We start from the raw sequence: 12,805 nt of genomic DNA on the forward strand, positions 1-12,805 counted from the left end.
TTATTAACTATACTTTGAATTAATTATGATCATGTAGTTATTTTATTTTATTATTAGAATAATTATTTTAATTTTTAATAGTACTACTTGTAACACCCTGAATTTTGGGCCTAGAAGAAATAGGTTTTGAACAAGGGAACAGTTAGCAGACTGCACATAAATATTTAATTGTGCAAGGCAAGTATTAACTTAGTCAACCCTCGTCAGTGGTATCCGTCAAGAAGATTAAGCATTGTAGATATCCGTCAAGAAGATTCTAGTCAACCTTCGTCAGTGGTATAGGTAGGCTAAGCCACTTTTGATAGGCAAGGCAAGTATTAATTTAGTTTTGGTTAAAGGGTGTAAAAGAAGGAGTTTAACCCTATTGTTTAGCGACCAATGGAAAACTTGTATGAATGTGGATTTTGGGTGCTCGTGGATCTTAGTGCGTTTTCACAATCAGGTGTGTAATCGCCCCATTGCAACCGTAGATCGACGAAAAGCTGAAAAGTTGTAGATACGGCATTTGAGACCACATGGGCGTGCGATCGCTCGAATGGTAAGCCCAACTTGTGATTCATGGTAAAATGACTGAAATACCTTCGAAGGGTAAAATGACTGAAATACCCTCGAAGGGTAAAATGACTGAAATACCCTCGAAGGGTAAAATAACTGAAATACCCTCGAAGGGTAAAATGACTGAAATACCTTCGAAAGGTAAAATAACCAAAATACCCTCAAAAGGTAAAATAACCAAAATACCCTCAAATGATAAATGACTGAAATACCCCCGAAGGGTAAAATAATCGAAATACCCTTAAAAGGTAAAATAACCGAAATACCCTCGAAGGATAAAATGATTGAAATACCCCCAGAGGGTAAAATGATCGAAATAACCCCAAAATATAAAATGACTGAAATACCCCCATAGGGTAAAATGATTGTTATACCCCTAGGAGATGACATGACTATTATAGCCTTATGATATGTATGGCTGATTTGCTCTATGATATGTATGACTATGATTGAGCATGAAATTTTGCATACACGTATGATATTATGTCACGATATATTACATGGGGATGGGTTGTTATATTTGGAGGAAGTGTACCGTACTGATAAGGTTGCATGGGTCGCCCAAGACGACTGTCGACCTACTGATGGCTATATGCCATTTATTTTACTGGCAGCTTTACTGCAATACTGTTTAGTGTCGTAATCGACGCTAATCTTGGTGTGTCTGGCTGGCTGGGTCGATTTTATCCCCACATGGTGTGTTTGGCGGGACAGGGTGGTCTGTAGAGGATTGATTGGGTATGATTTCTAACTGCATATCTGCACTAATTAATGATTTTGTACTGTTACTGCATCTATTAATGATATTACATACTTTTCACTGCATGACTGATATTTGTTACTGTTATGGGCCAAGGCCCCACTAATAATATTACTGAAATTGGGCAAAGGCCCTACTGATTACTGGATTGTAATGGGCTCAAACCCAATCGTTTACTGTTACGGGAAAGGGCTTAGGCCTACACTAAACTAAACTGTTACTGTAACGGGTTCAGGCCTAAACTGCATTTATCTACTGTTTAATTGACTGTTTGCTTATTAGGGGATTACACACTAAGTTTTCATAAACTCACCCCTCTGTTTAACTGTACAGGTAATCCCCAGTTGTAGGCGGGTCGGTGCTGCGAGGACTCGAAGGTGGCCACACAACTGCAGCTATGCTACACTTGCTTTTATTTAAAATTAAAGTTTGTGTTGGGTTTTGTTTAAGTAATAAGGTCAGTTATGTTTGTTTAAATTTTTAATTGGGCTTTTGCTTACTTATTTTAAACTGCTAGTTTAGCAGAAGATGAATTTTCAAAATAATTATTGTTTTCAAAGACATGAAATTTAAACATTAGAGTTTTCAAAAGCTTCCGCAATTTTAGATCAACCTTTAATAACAATAGCAGATAACAAGGTAAACGTTTTTGACTAGATGATTTGTTAAATAATAATAAAGGAGTTTTTAAACCTAGAAACGAATTTTTACCAACGAGTTCAATTTTCGCTAAACACCTCAATGTGACATCGCCAGATTCGACCATAACTCCTAGGATGGGTTTGGGGTGTTACACTACTCTTTCTTTTTTGGTAAATTTAATAGTACTACTCTTTAGTTGCTTAATAAGTACATCTTTAATCATGATATCGAGGCTCAAGAATTTAATAATAAAACTTAGGAAGGATGCTATGCAACTGCAAATCGAGCATGTGACCCATCTATTATGAGTTTATTATGTACTTCGATAAAGGACTATTTTTAATTATTGTAATTTCAAATTACAGATTTTCATAATTGGCTATACAATTAATTGTTTAATTTGTATTGTAAGATACGCAAAGCTGAAATTGATGAATATATATTTGATTGGGATTGTTTCTAAAAATCTCCTTAAATAATTGATCATTATATAATAAGTATTGGGTTAATAAATTATTCTAAAGTGGTTGCTGAAAAAATTATATAAGTTTCTTTTTGAACATTAATCTTATTATAGTTTCTTATCATATATTCTCTTTTTGATAAAATGCCTAAAACTACTCATAGTCCCTCCCCAACCCTTAAATTAAAGGATAATGCGCTTCAGTGCACTCGAACCCACGTCCTCTTACACTAGTAACAATATTGATACCAATCAAACTAAAACTCAATTGATAAAAAAATTAAATGAGTAACAGTATATGTTGCACATTTGGTTAAACTTTAAGAGCCAAACGTGAGATTACCCGTTAAACAAATTATGCTTAGGTTTGAAATATGTGTTGATATTTATACTAGAATTATTGATATTTTAATAAATAAGAATTATATTAGAGTTATTCAAATATATTCTAGTTTATTATTTTAGTAGTTGAATTAATTATTGGGTTATATAAATGTAATGATGTAACATGATTCAATTTATACAAGTAGTTAATGTTAAAGGTAAATTACATCATTAGTCACTAAATTATGATTAAATTTTTTGTTTTGGTCATATAACTAAAAAAATTTACAATTTGGTCATTGATCTATTCAAAAATTTTCATTTAAAGTACTAGGCTTGTAACGACCCAATTTTCGTCTGTGCCGAAAAACCCGATTCAAGGGAAATTCTCCTTAAACTAAGATAGCCCGAGTATAAAACTAAGAAAATTTATGAGTCGAGTAAGAAATTGACAATTAGAACTATTAAATGAAAATAATATAGTACAGGGACTAAATTGCAAGTAATTAAATTAGAAAGATTTGATTAAAGAAAGTGAATAGACCTTAATGTGCTATTTTTACTAAGGACTTTAGAATAATTAAACCACTTATAAAGTATGTAAATGTTTAAATATAGTATAAGGACTAAATCATAAAAGGAAGCAATTGAGATAAAAGAAATGGACTTGTGTAGTAGTTAATCAAAGCCCTTGTTAACAATCAAACCATCACATTATTTAAGTTAGTGGATGTAAGTGATTTTAGCCATGGAATTCCACCAAGTTTGTTGATATTAGATCATAGCCACTAGGTTATTTATAATTAAGGATAAGTAAGTCAATATTAAAGGGAAAAGGGTGATAATTGGTGAATTTTTTGTAATGACATCTAATTTCACCCATGCAAAGAAGACTAACGCGGGAGAGTTGACAGATTACAAACTTAAATCAAAAGCATAATTAGCTTCATTCTTACCATCTCCACCGAAATGAAAAGGAAGGGAGAAAATAAGAGTTCAGAAATATCCTCTTCATAGAGTGTTTTAAAAGAAACGAGAAAGTTAATTCTATCTTCTCCACTCAATTTTTGAAAGGAATTGAAGAGAGAAAAGAAAAAAATTCCCGAACTTCTTTTGCATGTGTTAAGATTATGGCTTTAGTAATGAGCTACATAACCACTCAATTTTTGAAAGGAATTGAAGAGAGAAAAGAAAAAAATTCCCGAACTTCTTTTGCATGTGTTAAGATTATGGCTTTAGTAATGAGCTACATAACTTATGGCTAAGAGATTTAAGGAGAGAGTGTATATAGCTTGATTATATTGCGTGTATGTTGAAAATTAAAATGTGTTAGTTTATAATGTTGTTAAGCTTAAAACTTAGTGATTATATTTAATTATTAAAGGACCAAATTGCAAGGGATAAGAACTTTAAGGTTTGACAATGAATAATGGTTGTAATATATTTACAAGGTAGAATTTGGATTCAATCAGATAAATTATAAAATACAGGAATTTTGGATATTAGAGTTATAAAGGACTTGTAAAATAGGTTTAAATTGAATGCTTATATGTTGAATATGAGAATTTAATATCTTACATGGTTTGTTGACTAAGGTTGGATACAAGATTGAAACATCAAGGATAAATGGGAAGACGAGAATCGGCAATTAGCAACAAATCTGGATGTTATAATTAAAAAGTATATGAGTAACAACCATATCTAAATAGTATTAGTATGATTGAGAAGTACGAACGTATCATTTACATATTATTTCGGTTTATACTGATCAGCATTGGGCACATATTACTTCGGACGTTCCTATGAGTGTTGGGCACACATTACTTCGAATGTACTGATGAGTGCTAGGTGCATATTACTTCAGACATTCCGATGAGTGCTGAGCACTCATTACTTTGGATGTACCGATGAGCACTGGGTGAATTTTATTGAAGAGTTTCCCTATAGCACTGGGTGTTCATGGGAACTAACGTTAGCTCCAAAGCTTTAGGGGGAAGGGTTGTGAGCATAATGGTTTGCATATTCACCCATGAGTACGGAATCAAATAATAAAGGCTAAAGGTATGGAAATTGATATTGGCTATTCGGTCTATGGTAAGTTGATAATTGCACTCTGGAATTGAATCATTATTAAGGAATGTATTTGTGATCGGTAGTGAATAAAATGGTCAAATTGAAAAACATAGTGAATACATGTTATGATGCTTGAAATCGATATGCATATACCCTTACGGTGCATCGATTTGTTAATGTGTGAAACTGAAAACGAACCATGATATTAAATGGGAGCTTAAGAGGAAAACGACATCATTCGACATTTATTAATCATGTCCATGTGTGCCACTAAATTCGAGAAGACTTGAGTTGCTCTAGCAACTTAATGTGACAGGGCTGTTAAAATCAATGTTATATAGCTTTCTCTGTTTGCACTATTTGCACCAATCAAAAGCTCTCTTCCACATTTTTTTTCTACAATTTAATTTTTTTCATGAAATAGCTTTCTGTGAACTAAAATTCAAACAGTTTTTTTCTCCGATCTCTGGCATTGACCGTTAGATTGACTTGGATCTAAAATATGTTCTACTCGTCGGTTGGTATTGATCCACTGTACCAATTGTTGAATTGTCGCTTGAAGCTCGTTGGCGAAACTTAAAAAAAACTAAATGACCCAGTAACTTCAATAAAAACTTTTGAATAATTTAGTAATTTAAATAAAAACTTTCAAATAGTTTAATGACTAAAATGAAAATCTACTCATAATTTAATGAGTAATGGTATAATTTACCATTAATGCTATTTGTTTATTAAAGTGCTAAAGCTATCATTAAATAACCCTAAAACAAACTGAAAAGATTGAAGTGAGAGAAAGGGCATAAAACCGTAAGAAAGACATGTTAGGGCAGTCCAGTTGAATGATGGCTCCCCTTAAACCAACGTCACCCATATGTGAGCAAGAAGTGTGGATAAATGCGACTCAAAGGAAAGGGGGGACAAAAAGGGAGAATTAAAAGAAAGACAGCACAGGGAACAGGGATACGTGGTTGGATAGGTATCGAGTGAGTGAGCAGTGCTGCCGGTGCTGAAGCCTGCTATGATGATGTGGTGCAAACCAGTTGTTAAGTCCAGTATGTTGGTGAGCAATTACGTGCTGAGGGATCCATTTGTACACACTGATTCATTTTATATTTTTGGGGGTTGGAGTGTCTTTATGTACCGGTTTCAGACATGGGTTATTACTGACTAGTTAGCCTGTACTTTAGTTGGCTTATCAAATGGCGAAAATATTATTGAAGTGTCACAAAAAGGGCGCTCAGAACTATCCCTGCTGCTTCTGCTTCTGTAAAACAACTCTGCCTTTAATTATCACTGTCAGACTAATTTACATTAGATGGCATCTTTACCGGATTAAATAAATAATTCCGAATTTATTTCCATATTATATATTAGATTCTTCATGAAAGTCAAATCCAATCTGTTTTAAATAAGCCATTGGATTCATAAATTAATAAAAAGAAAATTCCAAACAACGCCAAAACATGAGTTATGCATTCATTCTCTGTATTCATCAAAGGCACCTGGTAATATAGACTAATAGCTGGGATATTATTTATATAATATTTTTAATTCAATTACACACAACTGTAACTCTAAAGTTATTACTGAGCTGTGCCACTGCCACTCTATTGCCAATTCCACATGTGGGTCACGATTCAAATACTGTAAATCCTAACAGCCTCAACTACTTTATATGAGATTATTGCCTGCATGGATTTGACATTAGTGAAACACCCCCATTATTAGTCAAATCCATATTCTCTTGGATTCACTTGTAATTTTTTTATTTAGATATTATAAAAGATTTTTGTTTTGGTTTGTTAATTTTAAGGTCCATCTAAATTTTAAATGCAATGATTTTCGAGCTTTACTTGAAATTAGAGACAAAATTAAGATAAATTTTCATTTCACTCTTTCTTATTCTATAAATGTAAATATATACACAAACTTTGACTTTAAGTCTCATGGTGTTTTTAATGGGAAAAACTTACAAGTTTAGAAAAGTCGGCCAAAGCTTGCCCCAATTTTTAAATAAAAATATGAATATAAAAATGCCTGAAATGTTTGTCATTTTATAAATAGTTCTCTTTTGTTTTTTCGACCATTAATTTTTTCTTAAAAAAGACTCAAATAATATTTTAGTAGTTAAAAATAATAATTTAACACTTTTTAAAATATCAATAACTAATTTTAATTAAAAATAAATAAAATAACCATTTAATACTTAAATTAATTTTTCACTTTCTCGTAAAAAGAGAAATCACCAATTTATCCTATTTTCCTATTTGTTTTCTTAATAAATTTTCTATTTGACATATTCTTACACTAAAACCAAATATTTCTGTATTTATTTTAAAATAGCTTCTTTTGAATAACTAAATTAAAAATAATTCTCTATTTTTTTTAAAAAAAAAGCTGTAATTTATTTTCAAAATGTTGGTTTTTTCTTTCACCCATATTAGTAAAATAATAAAAATTGTTAATTTAAAAAAGGAAAAAAAGTCCTTCACTTGAAGCATTGATAAATGATGTCAACGCCGAAAACGTAGAATCTAACCACTTAATGAAAATGAAATGATGTTAATAGAGATTTGTGGTAACAATGTATCTAAACATGACGTAGTGAAATCTCCAAAGTAAGAAAATAGGAATGCATGCATGTATTGAGTACTGTAGTAGCCGACTGTGTGAACAGACAGATTGTGGTTTTTTATATATTGCTACAAGAGCAGTTACTGGCGTTGTCCAGAATAGGGTGCCGCGTGCCGATTACGTACTAAACCTTTTTCTACGTTGCTGACAAAACCACCCACTAAACGACAACGCCTTCTGGTTTTCTGTTTTTTTACTTTTTCTTATGTCAAGCATTTCATGTTTCTTCATTTCTTCCTTTAATTTTTTTTAAAATGGTTAAATAAGAGTCTAATTTTTAAATTAACCTATTTTAATCTATTTTGTAAAAAAAATTAGGTAAAGATTAACGTGCTTAGAATAAAACACATAATACTTGAATTAAAAGAAAAAAAATCGTCGAAACATAATTTAAAATATGATATATGACATTTGAGAAGCTCTTATTGAAATACTTTTAGAAAAATTTAGCTCTTATTTGAGCGTTTTTGAAAAGGTTTAGCCCTTATTTGATTATTTTAAAATGTTTGATATAATCAGTACTTTTAAAACGGTTAGTCATTTATATTAACATTTTGAAAATTTTGATTCTTATATTAGCAAACTTTAAAAGGGTTTAAGCCTAAATTGAAAGGTTTTATTTTTGTTTTAGTCGATAGGAAAATAAAAAGAATAGGATAAAAAACAATGGTTGAATAATGAGTTAGTGGGAGACGTTGCTAATGTCAATCAATTTTTTTTAATATTTAAAACCATATGTGATCATGGTTTAATCCATCAACAAACTCATGAGGCCTGCTAGGATTTTACAAGTTTTGATTTGTTGCTGAAACTTAAACTAAAACCTCATTGTTTTGAGAGACCATAAGGAGTCTATGGTTACTTTCTTCTACTAGCAAATTTGAGACTTTCATTAACCCTTTTTGTTGTTGTTGTTTTAAAAGATTTTAATCCTACTTATGGATCTAATATTATGTATTAATCATTGAATCAAATGATTGGTGAAGTTTATGAGATATTGGAATGTGAAGTTTAATTTTGGGTCAATTTAAAACTAAAAATGAAAGTAGAAAAGAGCATGGCATGAAGAAATTAGTGGGTGGATACAAATTGGATCTTTTCATTTGCAGATTTGGGCACATATTTTGCCCACACAACAAGAATGCTGAAAACAAGGCCCATCGTGGCGTGGAAATAATAAAACAATTTTTGCAAGAAAAGATTCTAAATCCACCTATGAAATGCGATTATAATTATTCAAAATGAGGGGTGAGAAAAGACAAACACCAGCAGACCAACCGTCTGCCTCACATTAAAACAGTCTCTCCGGACCCCGGTAGAGCAAAAGCCAAATATAAAGAATAACAATAAACAGAAAAATAAAATAAAAAACAATTAACACCCCTCTCATAATTCATCAGCAATTACACGAAATGGAACCTCCCCTCTTCCTTTCAGATGAAAGGCATGAAATCATAGAAAAAAACGAGAGCATTCCTTCTTGATCTGATAAAGTCGGAGTCCAAAAGTCATTAATCCTTTTGTCATTCCTGTTCAACCATCATCGGTCCTGATCTGCCTCTCTTTCCACTCTCTCCGGAGCTTCTTCAATCCAGTACATAGAGCAAGCATGATACTTCCCTTCCTCAGCCAAGATATGAGCAGTGTTGTCTGCTTTTCGAGGTACAAAACTGAAACTTATGCTTTCAAACCGCCGGGATCTTGCTCTAATTTCTTCGATTAAAGCACTAATACAAGATTTATCTTCCACTGATGCCTTTTTATTATTTTTCATGGCAGTCAAGGTATCCCCTTCCACCATAATCCTTTGAAAACCCAAATCTTCCGCAAAGATTAGGGATTGTAGACAAGCAGGTGCCTCCGCCACTGTGGAATCCATCACATACTCATTCAGGTGTGTACATGCAGCCATTATTTGTCCTTCCGTATTTCTTGCTATAATTCCGGAAATTGAAATGTTAGTGTGTTGATGAAATGCTGCGTCAAAATTTAATTTCATAACTGCCCCTATTGGCGGTTCCCATTTCCTATCCACTGGGGTTTGCATGGTAGTTGAAACTTCTTCCAAATTGTCATTTTCGGTAATATACGCCTTAATGAAAGCTATGATCCCAAAGGCATTTTGACCTGCTCCCTCATGATAAATATGTTTCGGTTGAACCATAATGCCCAAAAAGAAATAGCTATTAGTTTGCATTTGGCTTGACTGCTATTAACAAATATAATAGCTAACCATGCTTTCCAATTGCGTTCACTGCTGGTGGCGGAAAAATCCGCGTCCAACCCATGCAGGACTTACCGAGTAAAGGGGCACTCACGGATCAAGTGGTCCACTGACTTCGCAGCAGATCGACAAACAGGGCAAGAATTATCGCAGCAATCCTTCGCGTCTGTAAATTAAGTAGCGTAGGCAGATAGTTATTAGCAATTCTCCATATTGTTATCTTAATTTTTCTCGCCATGTTTAAGTCCTATAGTTAGTATAGAAAGCTTGTATCATAGAGGCATGAATAATTGGATCGTTACTTGAAGAAGTTGAATCCTCTGCCAAAAAGCCATTTGTATCCGCTTTTGGCAGAATAGACACCTTTGTTGTCCCCTTGCCATACCATCTCATCATCATGGGCACTGCTAGAGAGCATAATTGCCAGGATTCGCTTCACCAGATCATTATCAAATAGCGATCTCAATGTTAGATTTGGTACCTTAAGCATAGTATTTTCATCTAAATACACTTGTAATTTGTCAAATAGATTGGTTAATAAAATTATGCATAATTACATTAATACTTTGTATATTGTCCTCAAATTATTTTTGTACACAAAGTAAAATGGAAGAAAATGTTGCTAACTTGTTGTCTAATGTTTAACTAATATTAAGTTGTATTAGATGGTCGGATCATAATATAGAAAAATATTTTGTATTAGTAAACAAACCTAAACATGTCTTTAGTCTAATTGGAAATAAGCAAACTGCTTGAAAGACGAATATATTGTCTATTAAGTTTAATTGGGGAGATGTTTTGTCTTAGGTATCAGAGTGAATGACTCAAAAGATAAAAACATAAATATGGCTGATTGGACTAATAGTACATTAGACTAGACCCAAAATGAATAGATCCTACATCTATTTATGAATTTATTCACTTATGACATTCATAGTGTGACAGACCTAAATCCTGATTAGATGACAAACTATTTATGCGTAACTCGTACACTTTAATGTAAGTAAAAGCCTGAGTTCGAATAGATAAGGAACTGGAAGTTGGCTTGTTAGGTGTACGACTTCTACAGTATGTAGCGTCATTCACAACAGTGGAATTCATAGCCCGAAATATAGGTAAATGATATTTTCTCATTGGCAGTACATGGTTGATAAAAAGTAAACATGACCATGGGCCGTTCGTCTTTGTGCTGAATTACTTGATTACCTATTTGATAATAATTGACTTTTCATTAAAGAAGATTTAATGGTTACCATGAGATAAAATAGGATTATATTTGGAGAGTGAATATTATCTCAAAGAGATTAATGATATCTTATGAGGGTAACACACTTATGACAAGGTCATTGGACGAGCATTGAGTAGATGTTTTCGTAATGGTATGTCCTTAGGGAGAGCTCAGTCATGATACTATAGTGGAATGATTTCGTAACTAAATTATTTTATAATTAATAGGTGAAAAGTTGAAACTTAATTATAAATTATTTAAGCTCTAATTGTATATATCCAATCGATCCCTCCGCTAGTTCGTTGAAATTAGAAATGAATTACGTGTTTGAATCAAAATAAAAATTAATAGAAATAGGAAAATAGAAAACATTCAAAAATAATTATGATTTTCTCTGAAATGGAAAAATAGAATCATTTGGAAATGAATGTGGTTTTTTCAAAATATAAATGAAAATGAAAATGAAAATGAGAAAGGGTTAATTTGTAATTTTTTATGGATTACTCAAAAATTATCGAAAGAATGAGTTTATATTTTTTAGTTGTTTTAAAGTCCGAAAATGAAAATAAATCATTTGGTCATAACGAACATGTTGAGTAATGAAATATTAATCATATTTTCTCGAAATTTCTAGTTCTGTGTTTTGGTTCAATTGGTTCGAGCCCAAACTCGGAGCGGTTCGTGGTACGAGAATAGCGAAGAAGTTCGTTTGGTTGAAAGCTAGAAAACATTAAGAATCCGCTTATCTAGAAACATAGATACGGTTTCAGTCTAGATTAGTTTTCAAATTTTTTATTTTTCATTGTGCAAGAAAATCATTTTCAAACTAGATTTTTTTCAATACTCAAGACATTAGATTTTCAGGTAGCAGTTGTTGTATCTATTAGATCTAGAGCATCCATAAAGTTTGTATTTATGTTCTGAGCAACCACTCTTCCTTGATCAGGTCCCAACAACCAAGAATCATTTCAAATATTAATCGAAGTACCATTACCAACTCTCCAACCAGTACCTTATTCCAATAACCCACTTGCACTCCAAAAGCTTCTCCAGGTATAAGGAGAGTAAGACCCTAGTCTTGAACGCATAAAATCACCCATTGGATAATATTTAGCCTTCATAACTTGTGTCAATAAACAATTAGGATTTGATAACAAACGCCAACCTTTCTTTGCTAAAAAGTTCACATTAAATTTGGCAAAATCTCGAAAACCTAACCCTCATTGCGATTTAGGTCGACAAACTATCTTCCACTGGCATCAATGAAGGTATTTATTCATTCTACAATTATGCCACCAAAATCTACTAACTATACTATTCAATTCATAGCATAACATAACAGGCAAAAGAAAACATTACATGGCATAAATTAGAATTGCTTGCAAAAAGGATTTGATAAATACCTCATTTCCTCCCAAAGATAACTAACGAACACTCCAATTCTATATTTATTTGATAAATCTCTCATTAAGATTACTGAATGACTCTTTTTTTCGTCGCCCTACCATTGTTGGCAAACCAAGATATTTTTCTGGATTATTTGATATGTGTACTCCTAGGACATTCCCAATCTGCTCATTTGTCTCCAAAGATACATTATTACTAAAGTAAATAAGGGATTTTTCAAATTTGATTAATTGACCCGAAACCCCTTCATACTTTGCAACACTCACTTTCATTACATTAGCTCCCTCTACATTGGTTTCACCAAAAAGAATGTCGTCATCTGCAAAAAAACAAATGAGTTAGCTATATTCCACTCTGTCCCACCCGCTCACCTTTAAAGACACAGTCTTATTTGGCCAAATTTAGCAAATTAGAAAGTCCTTCCACACAAATTACAAAGCCTTATAACCATTAAAAAAAAACAAATATGATATTGATGTTACACACCTCATCACT

General features: G+C 32.5%; 1 long non-coding RNA gene across 1 annotated transcript; it reads left to right on the forward strand.

Annotated features, from left to right (window-relative positions):
- Window positions 1-8,730: 8,730 nt before the first annotated feature.
- On the forward strand, window positions 8,731-10,237 carry LOC107913201 (uncharacterized). Its single transcript, XR_001688427.2, has 3 exons — window positions 8,731-9,113; window positions 9,231-9,345; window positions 9,744-10,237. It is a non-coding gene; the product is annotated as an uncharacterized lncRNA (long non-coding RNA).
- The last annotated feature ends 2,568 nt before the right edge of the window (window positions 10,238-12,805 follow it).

This window comes from Gossypium hirsutum, chromosome D11 (assembly GCF_007990345.1).
Source record: "Gossypium hirsutum isolate 1008001.06 chromosome D11, Gossypium_hirsutum_v2.1, whole genome shotgun sequence".
NCBI lineage: Eukaryota > Viridiplantae > Streptophyta > Magnoliopsida > Malvales > Malvaceae > Gossypium > Gossypium hirsutum.